This window comes from Achroia grisella, unplaced genomic scaffold, assembly GCF_030625045.1.
Source record: "Achroia grisella isolate CSIRO2021 unplaced genomic scaffold, CSIRO_AGI_Agris_v1 utg2167, whole genome shotgun sequence".
Taxonomy (NCBI): Eukaryota; Metazoa; Arthropoda; class Insecta; order Lepidoptera; family Pyralidae; genus Achroia; species Achroia grisella.
In genome coordinates, this window is record NW_026712716.1 from 810,061 (window position 1) to 823,264 (window position 13,204).

Genomic DNA, 13,204 nt, shown 5'->3' on the forward strand with positions numbered 1-13,204 from the left:
GGTCTATTACAGACTCTTATGATATGTCATATCTACCGTCAGTTCAGAATGATATCAAGATGAGAAGAACTGACAAGAAGCTCAGCTCGACTACAATGAAGCTATTTGCCACTGTACAGATACCATAGAGTTCTACATAACTAGCTAGCCACCCTGGCTTCGCACAGGTGTGCATGTATTATACACATAAACCTTCCTCCTGAATCACTCTATCTATTAAAAAAACCGCTTCAAAATCCGTTGCGTAGTTTTAAAGATTTAAGCATACATAGGAACGGACAGACAGCGACAGCGACATTTACTTCATACTATGTATAAAAGCCTACAACTCGCTAAACGAATAATTGAATGACGAGCGTGCATGGCAATAGTTGTTCATACACGGGATTTTCATTTAATGTTAGACATAGATACCTATATAAATATACATTGTTAATAAACTAGCTTTTAAAAAAAAAGTAATTCAATTCTTTCTTTCGTGGTACTATATTTAATTGTACCGTGCATTTATGAATAAAGTTTATTATTATTATTATTAATTGAGTTTCTTTCCAGTTCTTCTCAATTGGATCTATATACTGGAAGGTAGGACTGAAGGGTAGGGGGAAAAAAATAAAATTATAATGTAAAAAACTTGACGTTCATAAGCGGCTAAAATATCGTACATGAATAAATGATTTTTTAATTTTGAATTTTGAACCCTGATAGCTGAACCATATCAAACAATCCAACATGTCAAAGTACACTTGAGAGACGACAGAGATCGCTCTCAGATGCAAACACAAGACAATTGTATTCGATTAAGTCGATTACCAGCCAATTGATTGATGCTACCATCGGTAACGTCTTATACACTATATATTTATACTCTACATCTTATATTATAAACGCGAAAGTCTGTGAGTATGGATGTATGTTTGTTACTCTTTCACAAAAACTACTGAACTGATTTTGATGAAACCTCACAGTAATAGATCTTAAAATTAAAATTATAATGTAAAAAATTTGACGTTCATAAGCGGCTAATATGTTCTACATGAATTTCAAGTTCCATTTTTCAAATAGCTATTAATACAATGGGTAAATGTACATATAATAAGTCACTCCAGTTTCTACAATAATAAAATGTAAATGTGTATCAGGAATAAATAGTATATTATTATTATTATTACTATTTTTATCCAAAAATTCTCATCTCCTCTCTTAAGGAGAGGAGATGGCAACATACCCCCGGCATTATTATTATTATTAATTACATTAGTAACATTTCTTTCAAAAAATTTTGAGAAGATAGTGTATATAACTCTTTTATAACGCATTATAAGTTTCTGACCCCAAATCAATATGGTATTTAAAAGTCTAATAACATCCCAGTAGATTTTATAGATGTATTAGGTCCTAACATATGAAATTGGCGCTTTGTAAGGGTCCTAAAGTCGATTTTTTAAAATCTAAATATATATAATTCAAAGGTGACTGACTTAGTGATCTATCAACGCACAGCCCAAACCACTGGACGGATCGGGCTGAAATTTGGCATGCAGGTAGATGTTATGACGTAGGCAAAAGGATTTTGATTAATTCTACCCCCAAGGGGATAAAATAGCGGATGTAAGTTTATATGAAACTTTGTCAATATTAAACCGATCGGGCTGAGACTTTGCATGCATAAAGCTACTATGATGTAGACATCCCCTAAGAAAGGATTTTGATAAATTACACCCCTAAGGGGATAAATTACCGTGAGCGGGCAAAAGCTAGTATATACATACATTTATTTAATTTGAGACTATAAATCTTAAAAAGAAAAGCAAATATACCCTTCTTGAAATATGGTTTATTTCAAGAAGGTGCAGCAGTCTCTCGAGAAAACATCGGCAGGTATATTTGTAGTTCATTCCACAATCTAAGTATACGCGGTGGTCTCAAAGCTCACTGTCCAAGACCACTGAATGGACATTCATTCGACCAATACATAGAATTAAAAAAATTGACTATTCAAATGTTTACTATTTATTATTTAGTCCGCAAGCATTGTCTTGCATCAACTTTGTCATCATCAGTCTCGCGGAGCCTTTCACCATATCAATATATGTGTAATCCTTGTCATAGTATTTATGTAGTATAAGTAGTTTAATAACATAATTCAGCACATTATTTACAGTTTATTCATACTTTATATATTTTGATAAAGAGCTCGAAGTTTAATATTTCTGTAATTTTTTTAGTAATAAGTATAGTATAAGTAAGGAGCCAACAGAATATCAGCGCTGCAGAGTTATCTGTAGCACTATGCTGAGTTGGCTGCCTTTTCACTTTTGCGGCACATAAAGTCACCTACATTTCTTTTATTAATTCGTGTTGTTTCTGTATCTCATGTATGTTATGTGTCTGTAATTGTGAATAAAGAATTTATCTATCTATTTATCTATTTGAATAAGGATTACTTTTTTATTTATACAAAAATTGCAAAACGCTTATCTTGTTTGCGTAGATGTCTCCTATTTGTGACAGACGAACATAAATTTGTAGAGGATTGTTGAAATAGGTGCAAGTTTGCATACAGATACAAATATGATAACACTCAATACACGGAGGCAAGTGTGAGTAGAACCAGCGGATTGTGGGTTCTGTATGTTTATTATTTAAATAATGCTAATTGAATTGGGGGGGGAGGGAATTAGTAGTAATGTGGACTGATGATCTTATTGCTAGCAATGTACCATGTCAGATTGACTTCCACGCGGTTCCCCCTGGAAACCATCGTGATAAATTCTTGGTGAATTTGTCGCGATGGGTTAACTGACATGACATGACACCTTATCATCCTCCACTGGTACCCCGCCAGCGTAAACCGATATCGCGAGCACCATTCCATTGTCATCCATAAAAAAAATGCTAATAGAATTAAAAATTAACATTTATTTATGTTGCATTGCACAATTGTGATATAGTAATTAACTAGCTTTTGCCCGCGGCTCCGCTCGCGTTTAGAAGTATTATTATTATATTAGAAATCGTTGCGGCTTTACTTTTGTTTAGCGTTTATAAAAAACCAGGGCCTAGGGGATGCCGTCATAGTAGCTTTATGCATACAAAGTCTCAGTCCGATCGGTTTAAAATTGACAAAGTTTCATACAAACTTTCATCCCCTAGTTTATCCCCTTGGGGGTAGAATTAATCAAAATCCTTTCTTAGCGGATGCCTACGTCATAACATCTACATGCATGCCAAATTTCAGCACGATCCGTCCAGTGGTTAGGGCTGTGCGTTGATAGATCACTATGGCAGTCAGTCAGTCATCTTTGAGTTATATATATTTAGATTTACACACATAATATGCACCCTTTAGGCATTACAATGTAGAAGACAGGCGGACGTTTTAATATTACTCATCTACGTCTGGTAAATATTTCATATCATTTTGTAATAGGCTTTATTTATCAAAATTTATTTTACTCTTGCTTACTCTTTTACACAAAAACTGAATGGATTTTGATGAAACTTTACAGTAATATAGCTTATACCTACGTTACAATAACACAGGGAAATTCACGGGGATGAAACCGCGGGCACAGCTAGTATATGTATATATATATTTGACCCGTCACATTTTTTTTGTTAAATCGATATCTTTACAAAAACACATCATATCTTACCTTTGGACATTGTACATTCAAAAATGGATCTTGACGTCTAGTTAATAGGCAACAAAATGATAATGGTTTCATTTAGGTACCTACCCTAATATTGTGTTTGTGTGATTTCTTATCAATAAGTTAAATATTGTCTAGGCAAAATGAGGGTAGTTACAATATTGCTTAAAGTCAGTTTTGACAAAAAATACAAAAGTTATATCTATACATTTACCTACGTAATTAATAATAATAATAAACCTGGACTATTCACATATCTAGTCCCATGTTAATAGGGCTTTTGTTATGGGTACTAGATAACTGATACATATACATAGATATTTGTTTTTGTAAATACATACTTATTACATATAGAAAACACCCAGACCGATACAAACAATCATATTCATGAATACAAAAGTTTGTGCCGTGCGAGCAATCGAACCCGCGACCATCGGGAGTAAAGCGGTGTGCTAGACCGCTAGCGGTCTAGACCACCGAGGTCGTCAAATTATAAATCCTAATATAATAGACATAAGTATTTTTGTATCATTTACGGTATATAATTTACTTACTCGTAAATATTATTTCAAATTTATATTTATATAATAATCGAACATTAATTAATAAAGCAAATCAACATCCTAATCGTAAAACATAAAAAAAACAGACAACAATACGCAATAAATAATGCAGTTTAAAAATCCGGTTATAAAAACAGTTCCGGCGTGTTACCAAAAATGTAAAAACATTATTCGCCATTGTGATCGATTTTAGTATTCAATCGATACATCATTACGGCGGGAACCAAGATGTGCGGCGAGATATACGATAATGGTAGCCGCGGATCGAATTGCAAATCGATAAAATCCGAGAAAACACGGTTGTAAAGTGTTTCGGCGGATATGTCATTGCTTTTTGCATTGTTACATTTATATGAAGATGCAATTCTTAAATGTAAATAGGGATTCTAGATTTATATGAATCTTTACATATTTCGCTGTCTGTTCGCTCTTTTGAAGTACGCAACGGATTTTAATGTTTTCGCACAATTCAACTTACGTGGCGTGTATGAATACAAACTGTTCTCGCAGGGAATTGTAGCTAGATGGCTTGCAAACGATTAATGTAAGTCTAGCTCACGGAGAAAATTTAGTATTTAATTTTCTCAGTGAGCTGTAAGAGTGGGTACTTATTTAATTAATGATAATGTCATTGGGCTCCCAAAAATATGGTCGAGCGCAGTGATGGCTGGCTCATCCGTCATACTAGTGAACGAGTGCTGCTTGTAGGGACTGTTCTGCTCTTATCACTACGACTGATTTAATCTTATTGCATATTTATGTTTGACCCACAAAATTTGTGCTGGTTGGTAGTTTGTATTCACACGTTTCGACTTGTAAATGTAAACTTACAAGGATTATTTAAAAGAGCAACACACAAGTTTCTTGCTCGTTCTTCTTGTGATGAGACAGCTTTCCCAACGAGTGGTAGATAAAAAACAAATTGTTATGGCTATTCAAAAGTGTTTAAATTAAGTTTATTTCAATAAATGATTTTCTATTCTATTCTAAAGCTGCAACCCTTATATAAAAGAGCAACACGCAAGTTTCTTTTTCCCGATAACCCCATAACGACAGTTAATCTCCCCACGGGTTCTCCCATTCCGTTCCGGCAACACTTTTACAAACACACATGACACCGTCCTCGTCAGCGAAGACGATGACCTCAAACACACCATACCGCGCAATTAACCGGGCGCCTGTTCGCGCTCGGGGATCAATTCAAACGGGGATCGAAATTACGACGACCTGAGCGGTGCCCTCAGACTAAATTCGTATTCATCAAGCGGGAGTTGGCCTTCAGCCGCTCCATAAGTCCTTCCGCGGGTTTGAAGTGCCATCTGCACTTCGAACCTTACTCACGCCGTCGTAATTTTGATTACCGTTTGAATTCGACGGGAATCGATCACATTGGCGACTGAGAGCGCCGGTGTGTCGATTGCTATGTATGGTGTGATTCAGGTTATCGACTTCACCGGCGAGGACGGTGTCGTGTGTTTGTGTGATAGCCGCTGTCTATGACATAACTTTTTAATTATCTATTTTCAATATAATTATTCTTGATTCCATTGTAGTACAACGATGACAGTTCACGTACCTATATTAAATATATAATCTAAAATAATTAATTTTTATTATTTATATTGTGTTATACATATAAAATAGTATACACACAAAATTGTGTTACAAATACGCGCTAAGAAGTTTAGTTTCGTCTGATAGGTAAAATAATACTAGTAAAAAAAGGGGCAGTAAAATTATTGATTCCAGATGCATTACATATTAATCCTCCTGAATGATATATTGTTTATCATTCCAGTTCTATAAAAAAAAACTTTCTACCTCTGCGAATCAACTCGCTGCTAGAAAGTAGGGCAAATATAACTTTACAACTGTAAACAAGATATAGATCAAAAACATTTGCGAATATTAACAGCCATAAGTCGAGTGCGGCGCGGAAAACTTTACACGTAGTTTAACAACCTCTTTTATGTTGTTTCTAAATAGAAAATGCATAATAAAAACCATTTTCTGACACTAATGATGCATAAAAAATATTATTTGTCTTTCCACGTTGGGAACATAAAAACTAATGGAGTGGCTACACCTACAGGAGACCACTGGCGGCCGTTAAAAATAGCGGACGGTGTACAATAGAGTTGACTTTTTATAGATGAATCCAATATAAAACTAATAAACTGTATTAAATGAAATAAATGAATCATATTATTATTATTATTATAGGTATGTTTTGTTTTCTCAGCTTTTTTTATTTTATTATTATTATTATTATTACAAAAATAATCTCATAAGTCTTATCTCTTTTCTTTCTCTTCCTTTACAAATTTAAAAGAAGGTAATACACACCTACACGGGCCTCAGCCATGTGTGGGAGAGGTTGTGCTGTGTGATGATATTGTTAAGAAGGTCAATATTATTATTATATTCTGTTTTTTCACAGCTTAAGCTGGTGATTAGTACCAAGGACGGGACATGGCAAGTCTCTCGTTACTTTATTTCGCTTGATGGTTTATTCTGTGGCATTTAGGAAGCGACGGGCTGTTGCACATGTATCTAAGATAACAGCCTTTTGTAGTGGAATGTAGATTCGTTTATTTAATTACAGATCGTCTATTTCTTTATGTAGTGTTTTAGGAATATTTATGATGATTATTATTATAACTGTGGAATTGAAAACTCATCTCTACTTTGCTAATTGTCAGTTTGTTTATTTGAAACAATATTCCAATTTTGTATCTCATTTTTCTTAAATGGCTGTATACCTTTCAAGTGATAAGAGTGGTCCAGTGAATCAACTCTTAGGCATTGCCTGCGTATCTTTTTGCTAGTCCCTGGACATATCTTTAGAGTCGTATACGACAACAATGGTTTAATACATGGCTTTACTTCCCATGGTCTCGGATTGGATTCCTCGCACGGCACAAAGATTTATATACAAAAGTATGATTGTTTATATCTGGGTGTTTTCTATGTATAATATGTATTTACGAAAAAAATATATATCTATGTATTTGTATCAGTTATCTAGTACCCATAACACAAGCTTTAGTCTAACTTAACTTGGGTCTAGATGGCGCTGTGTGAATTGGTCCTAAGATTATTATTATTATTGTGACCATTTTCAAAAACAAAAAAACATACCGACTAGTAGGTTTTACTGAATTTTGTATTGTTGTTTTGTTTGTTTGGTGCCTTAAATGCTAGCAATGTACCAATACAGGTTGACCTCCACGCGGTTTTCCCTGGAAACCATCCTAATAAATTTCATCATAATCACATCATCTTCCGCTGGTGCCCTGCCAGCGTAAACCGTTAACACAGACGGGTGCGCCGTTCTATTATCATCATTAAAAAAATGCCACCAAATACTTCGTCTGAGACCCCATTTGTTACCTAATGTTTTTTTGTTTTATATATAGTTTAAGATAAACCTTTTCTATTAGCCCCTCTACATAATACAACTCGGTTCAGATCATTGTTGTGAGAGTGACGCCACCGCGTCACCAAGACAAACTTCCCCACCAAGAAACGTGTCCCAGGTTATTTTACGATTGTGTCAACAGCTACCGATTGTGTGGCAAACAAACAACAGTTATTACAAAACATAATATATATAAAACTAGCTGTCCCGACAAACGTTGTTTTGCCATATAAATTAATAACGCTATAAAAAAATAGGGGTTGATGATAGAAGTGTGAAAATTTAGGATTGTATGTAATTTTTATATGTTGTATCATAAAAAAATAGAAACTAAAAATTTTGTCTAAAAAATAAAATTTAGGGGTGGACTACCCCTAACATTTAGGGGATGAAAACTAGATGTTGGCCGATTCTCAGACCTACTCAATACGCTCACAAAATTTCATGAGAATCGGTCAAGCCGTTTCGGAGAAGTATGGGAACGAAAACTGTGACACGAGAATTTTATATATAAGATATAATTTTCCAGTCTAAATTTGACTGTATCTTTTTTTTTCGGACTACTCTAATGCTGGCCGCAGCCTTTACAGCTTCACCGGACGATAGAAGGCGAGTGCAGATGGCACTCCAAACCAAAGGAAGAACTCTCTCTAACTCTTTAACCTCTCCGACACCGGCGCCACTTTCATACTTCCTTTAAACATCTGGTTATGGCGATAATAGTAGATCAATGAACTCTACTTTTGAAAAAGCAACTAATGCCGGGAGTGAGACCCATAGGCCAGTGTTTTTCAATCTTTTTGATTGAAAAACACTGGCCTATGGGTAGTTTTACAGGTTAAAATAATAATAATAATATTCTTGGACAATTCACACAGCACCATCTAGTCCCAAGTTAAGCTGAGGTTGTGTTTTGGGTACTAGATTCCTAATATAAATACATATATAATTTTTTTGTAAATACATACATAATATACATAGAAAATACCCAGACAGATAAACATACTGGCAACCCCCTTGTGTCAAAGAAAACAATAGAAATAATTTAATTAAAAGCCAACAGACGTTAGTTAAATAATTTTATTTTTATTTCGGTACATTTCTCTATTATTCACGCGGGCCACACTGCCTCAGCGTCGACGACGTTGATATATGACCCTTGACTTTTTTCAGCCGACGACCCCCCCAATTAAGGTTGACCCCCCCAGGGTTTGAAGACACTGTACTAGGCAAATATACCTATAATGACGTATGCTGAGAAGAAATAACAAGAGACTCAACATTATTGGTATGTGCATTTACTCATACAGAACCATAATCACAGCGATGTGCCAGTAACCTAATTTTTATATTAAAAAACAAAACAATGCTTCTGTAATTTGGAGCAGTCTGTGACTCACTGAGTATAATTTCAAAAAAAATATTCGTTTGTGCTCGAATAGGATGGTATGTATGATAGATATATTATGCGTTCGTAGATATATTATATTAGTTTTTTTTTTAATTTTAATAATAATAATAATCTCAGGACAATTCACACAACGCCATCTAGACCCAAGTTAAGCTAACTAAAGCTTGTGTTATGGGCACTAAATAACTGATACAAATACTATATATTTATTCGTAAATACATACATATTATACATAGAAAACACCTCTGGGTGTGTATACAAACAATCATACACATGAATACAAATGTTTGTGCCGTGCGAGGAATCGAACCCGCGACCATCGGAAGTCCGGCAGTGTGCTACACTGCTCGACCACCGAGGCCGTCGAAGATATTAAATACACAATAAGATTAAATCAGTCGTAGTCCCTATAAGCAGTACTCGTTCACGAGTATGACGAATTATAAAGTCAAAATAATTTATTCAGAGACGGTCATTTGGTCGAACAAACGTCCTAACAAAGCAATCTGCAAGTGCCTAAACGAGCAAATTGTGCGAACCGACCTGTCTAATAAGCCTAGGTATGATTCTCGAGGAAATTGCTCTTGACATCTTCTCTTGATAGAGACTGAAGGAGAATTCCATTAAAGCAGAGCCCCATATGCTATCGACTTAGTCCATTGTGCCGATTTGTGCATGCCTGATAAGTACTTCAATAGGGATGTACATATCGATATATAAGTCGAATGTTTTATCGATATAACCGTATATAGTCAAATCATTTGTTTGAATACAGTGTTTATAGGATAATAACTTCTCTTCTTTCAGAAGCATTGGACATAATCTTAATTCTAATATTGCAAAAAAACATGTTGCATATACACGCAACCTTAATGTTTAGTATTGTTAAGCTTATTTAAGAAATACTTATTGAATAGAAATAGAAATAGAAATAATCTTTATTCAAATAAACTCATTACAAGCACTTTTGAATAGTCATATTTTGATTCTACCACTCATTCGGAATGCAGATTCATCACAAGAATGAAACCTATCTACTGTATAATATAAACAATGAATTGGAAGATAAAGGGACTTTCGATATTTTAGAAATTCACTATTTTAACGCTATGTTATATATATTTCTTTAAATATTGAAACTGACAAAAATACAACAATAACATATAAAATTACAATAACATACATACATTTTATGAAATGGTCTTAATTTTAACGTTTTATTTTCTTTAGTAATATTTACGTACGCTCTCTCGTGTGTGGTGGCCCCACTGAACCCACCCAAAATCAGCGCTGTGGTATATGTATAATGCAGTATAAATGCTGAGTGGGAGTCACATTCAGCATTACTAGTTTTAGCTTTTAGCTTTTAAGTTGTATAGTATATAAGATAAATAGCATCTAAGAATACTGTAATGCTGAATAAATGTCTTTATTATTATTATTTTTTTCCAAAAATTCTCATCTCTTAAGTAGAGATGAGAATTATTATTATAATATACCATTAGAGTTTCTTGTCAGTTCGTCTCAACTGAAATAGCCAGTCGATGGATAATGATAAAAGAGCCATAAGGAATAATGATAAAAGATATAATGATGCGACATGTATATTAATATATCGATATCATTGTTTATCGATGTTTTAATAATTTATAACAACACTAGTTTCGGACCCCAGTTCGCCGTGTGCGCATTAAAATCGTTATTCAATTGACATCTCGTTTTGTGGACCAATGACGGCACTTACGTAAGTATACAGTTAATTCGGCTTATCACCACACTTGTGGTGACACTGATTTGTTTGTCTATTGGAACATTCTAAAACTTTATATATAGCTTCTTTTCTACTTCTACTAACTTGTAGTCACGGATTTCTTTGTCTATTGGAACATTCTAGAACTTTATGTATAGTTTCTTTTCTACTTCTACTAACTTCTGATCTTCGATTTGTTTGTCTATTGGAACATTCTAGAACGTTACGTATAGCTTCATTTCTACTTCTACTTTTCATTTTCCCAACTTTTGCTGGTTTTTTACGCTTTAAGACGTATACTTACGACTAACTAGAGACTAACGGGTCGAAATCAAGATCGAATCAAAAGAACTGACAGCTCTTATTCTTTTCAAACGAGCTTATCATTACATAGTATAAAATAAATGTCTGTCCCTATGTATGCTTAAATATATGCTATGTATGCTTAAATCTTTAAAACTACGCAACAGATTTTGAAGCATTTTTTTTAATAGATAGACTGATTCAAGAAGAAGGTTTATATGTATACCTGTGCAAACCCGGGGTGGGTAGCTAGTAAGATAGTATAAAACAAAGTCGCTGTCTTTAAAACTACGCAACGGATTTTGAAGCGGTTTTTTTAATACACAGAGTGATTCTAGAGGAAGGTTTATATATATAATACATGTACACAAGGGCGAAGTCAGGGTAAATAGCTAGTAAGAAGTAAAAATAACCTGATAATATACAATTACCCTCAAATTCCAATCGTAATACCGTTAGATGAATCTAGTGAAGTAATTTGAACAATTAGTACTGAGAACACAGAGCTATGGTTTTTGGTCTCATTAGCTCTCATTAACATCTGCTTATTAAATATGAAAATAGGATTGTTAAATGGTGTATCTTTAATTTTTTATTCCTTAATATTTAAATTAACAATTATAATTGTACTAATAATTTTATTGTTGCTGTACTTCATCGTTATCATTACATAGTATAAAACAAATCGTTGTCGCTGTCTGTCCGTCCCTATGCATGCTTAAATCTTTAAACCTACGCAACGGATTTTGAAGCTGTTTTGATTAATAGATGGAGTGATTCAAGAGGAAGGTTTATATGTATAATACATGTACACCCGTGCGAAGCCGGGGCAAGCTAGTTTAATATAATATTATTAAATTTATAAATGTGAAAGTTTATTAGTATGGACGGACGTTTGTTACTCTTTCACCCGAAAACTACTGAACGGATTTTTATGAAACTTTATAGCACTATAGTTTATACACCAGAATATTACATAGGCGGTGAAGCCGCGGTCACAGCCAGTATTGACATAAATACCTTAGGTATATACCTACTTTATTATAAAAAATAAGATAACTAAATCTGTATACTTTACCAGAAAAAAAGGGCTTAATTACAAAAAATAAGTCTCTAGCCATTTCACACATCTTTAATTTAATCCCAATCTAAGCAGAGCTTGTGTATGTAACTAGGCAACTGTTGTAAATACTTAGATACAATTTTTTGTAAATACCTATATAATAATATATTTATTTATTGCCAGAAACAAGACACATAGTCATATATTAGATTTTTTACAATATTTACTTTAAAAAAAGACATACAAGATATAACATAATAGAAAATACACAGACGTACAAATAATCGGATTATTGTTTGTATAAAAATTCGTAATTTTTGAAGCTAGAACGATGAAACTCTTTTCTTTATATATATATATATCTTTTTTACGTGGTTTTGACGTGGTCGCTAACTATGGGCCCCATCAACAAGCTCAGAGTCACTCAGAGGGCAATGGAGAGGGCTATGCTCGGAGTTACTCTGCGTGATCGAATCAGAAATGAGGAGATCCGCAGAAGAACCAGAGTGACCGACATAGCCCGAAGAATTGCGACTTTGAAGTGGCAATGGGCAGGGCACATAGCTCGTAGGACAGATGGCCGTTGGGGCAGTAAAGTCCTCGAGTGGCGACCACGGACCGGAAGACGCAGCGTGGGAAGGCCTCCAGCAAGGTGGACCGACGATCTGGTCAAGATCGCTGGAAGGCATTGGATGCGAGCAGCGCAGGACCGATCGTCGTGGAGATCTTTGGGGGAGGCCTATGTCCAGCAGTGGACGTCTTCCGGGCTGCGATGATGATGATGATGATATCTTTTTTTAGTTATATTTTTAAATATTACATGCAATACAAGGTCACTATTTTACTCGGACAATGTCGCGGGCACAGCTAGTGGACTATAAAGCTACTATCTAAAACGCAACGATATGGTCAGTATATCAAAACGTTTATCAGTGGATCTTTGAAAGATTTTATTATCATTTCTTTTGTTCTGGCATTCCTTTGATACAGCGTACGTGAATAATGTACGTCAGTGCTGTCCAACTCAGGCCGTGGG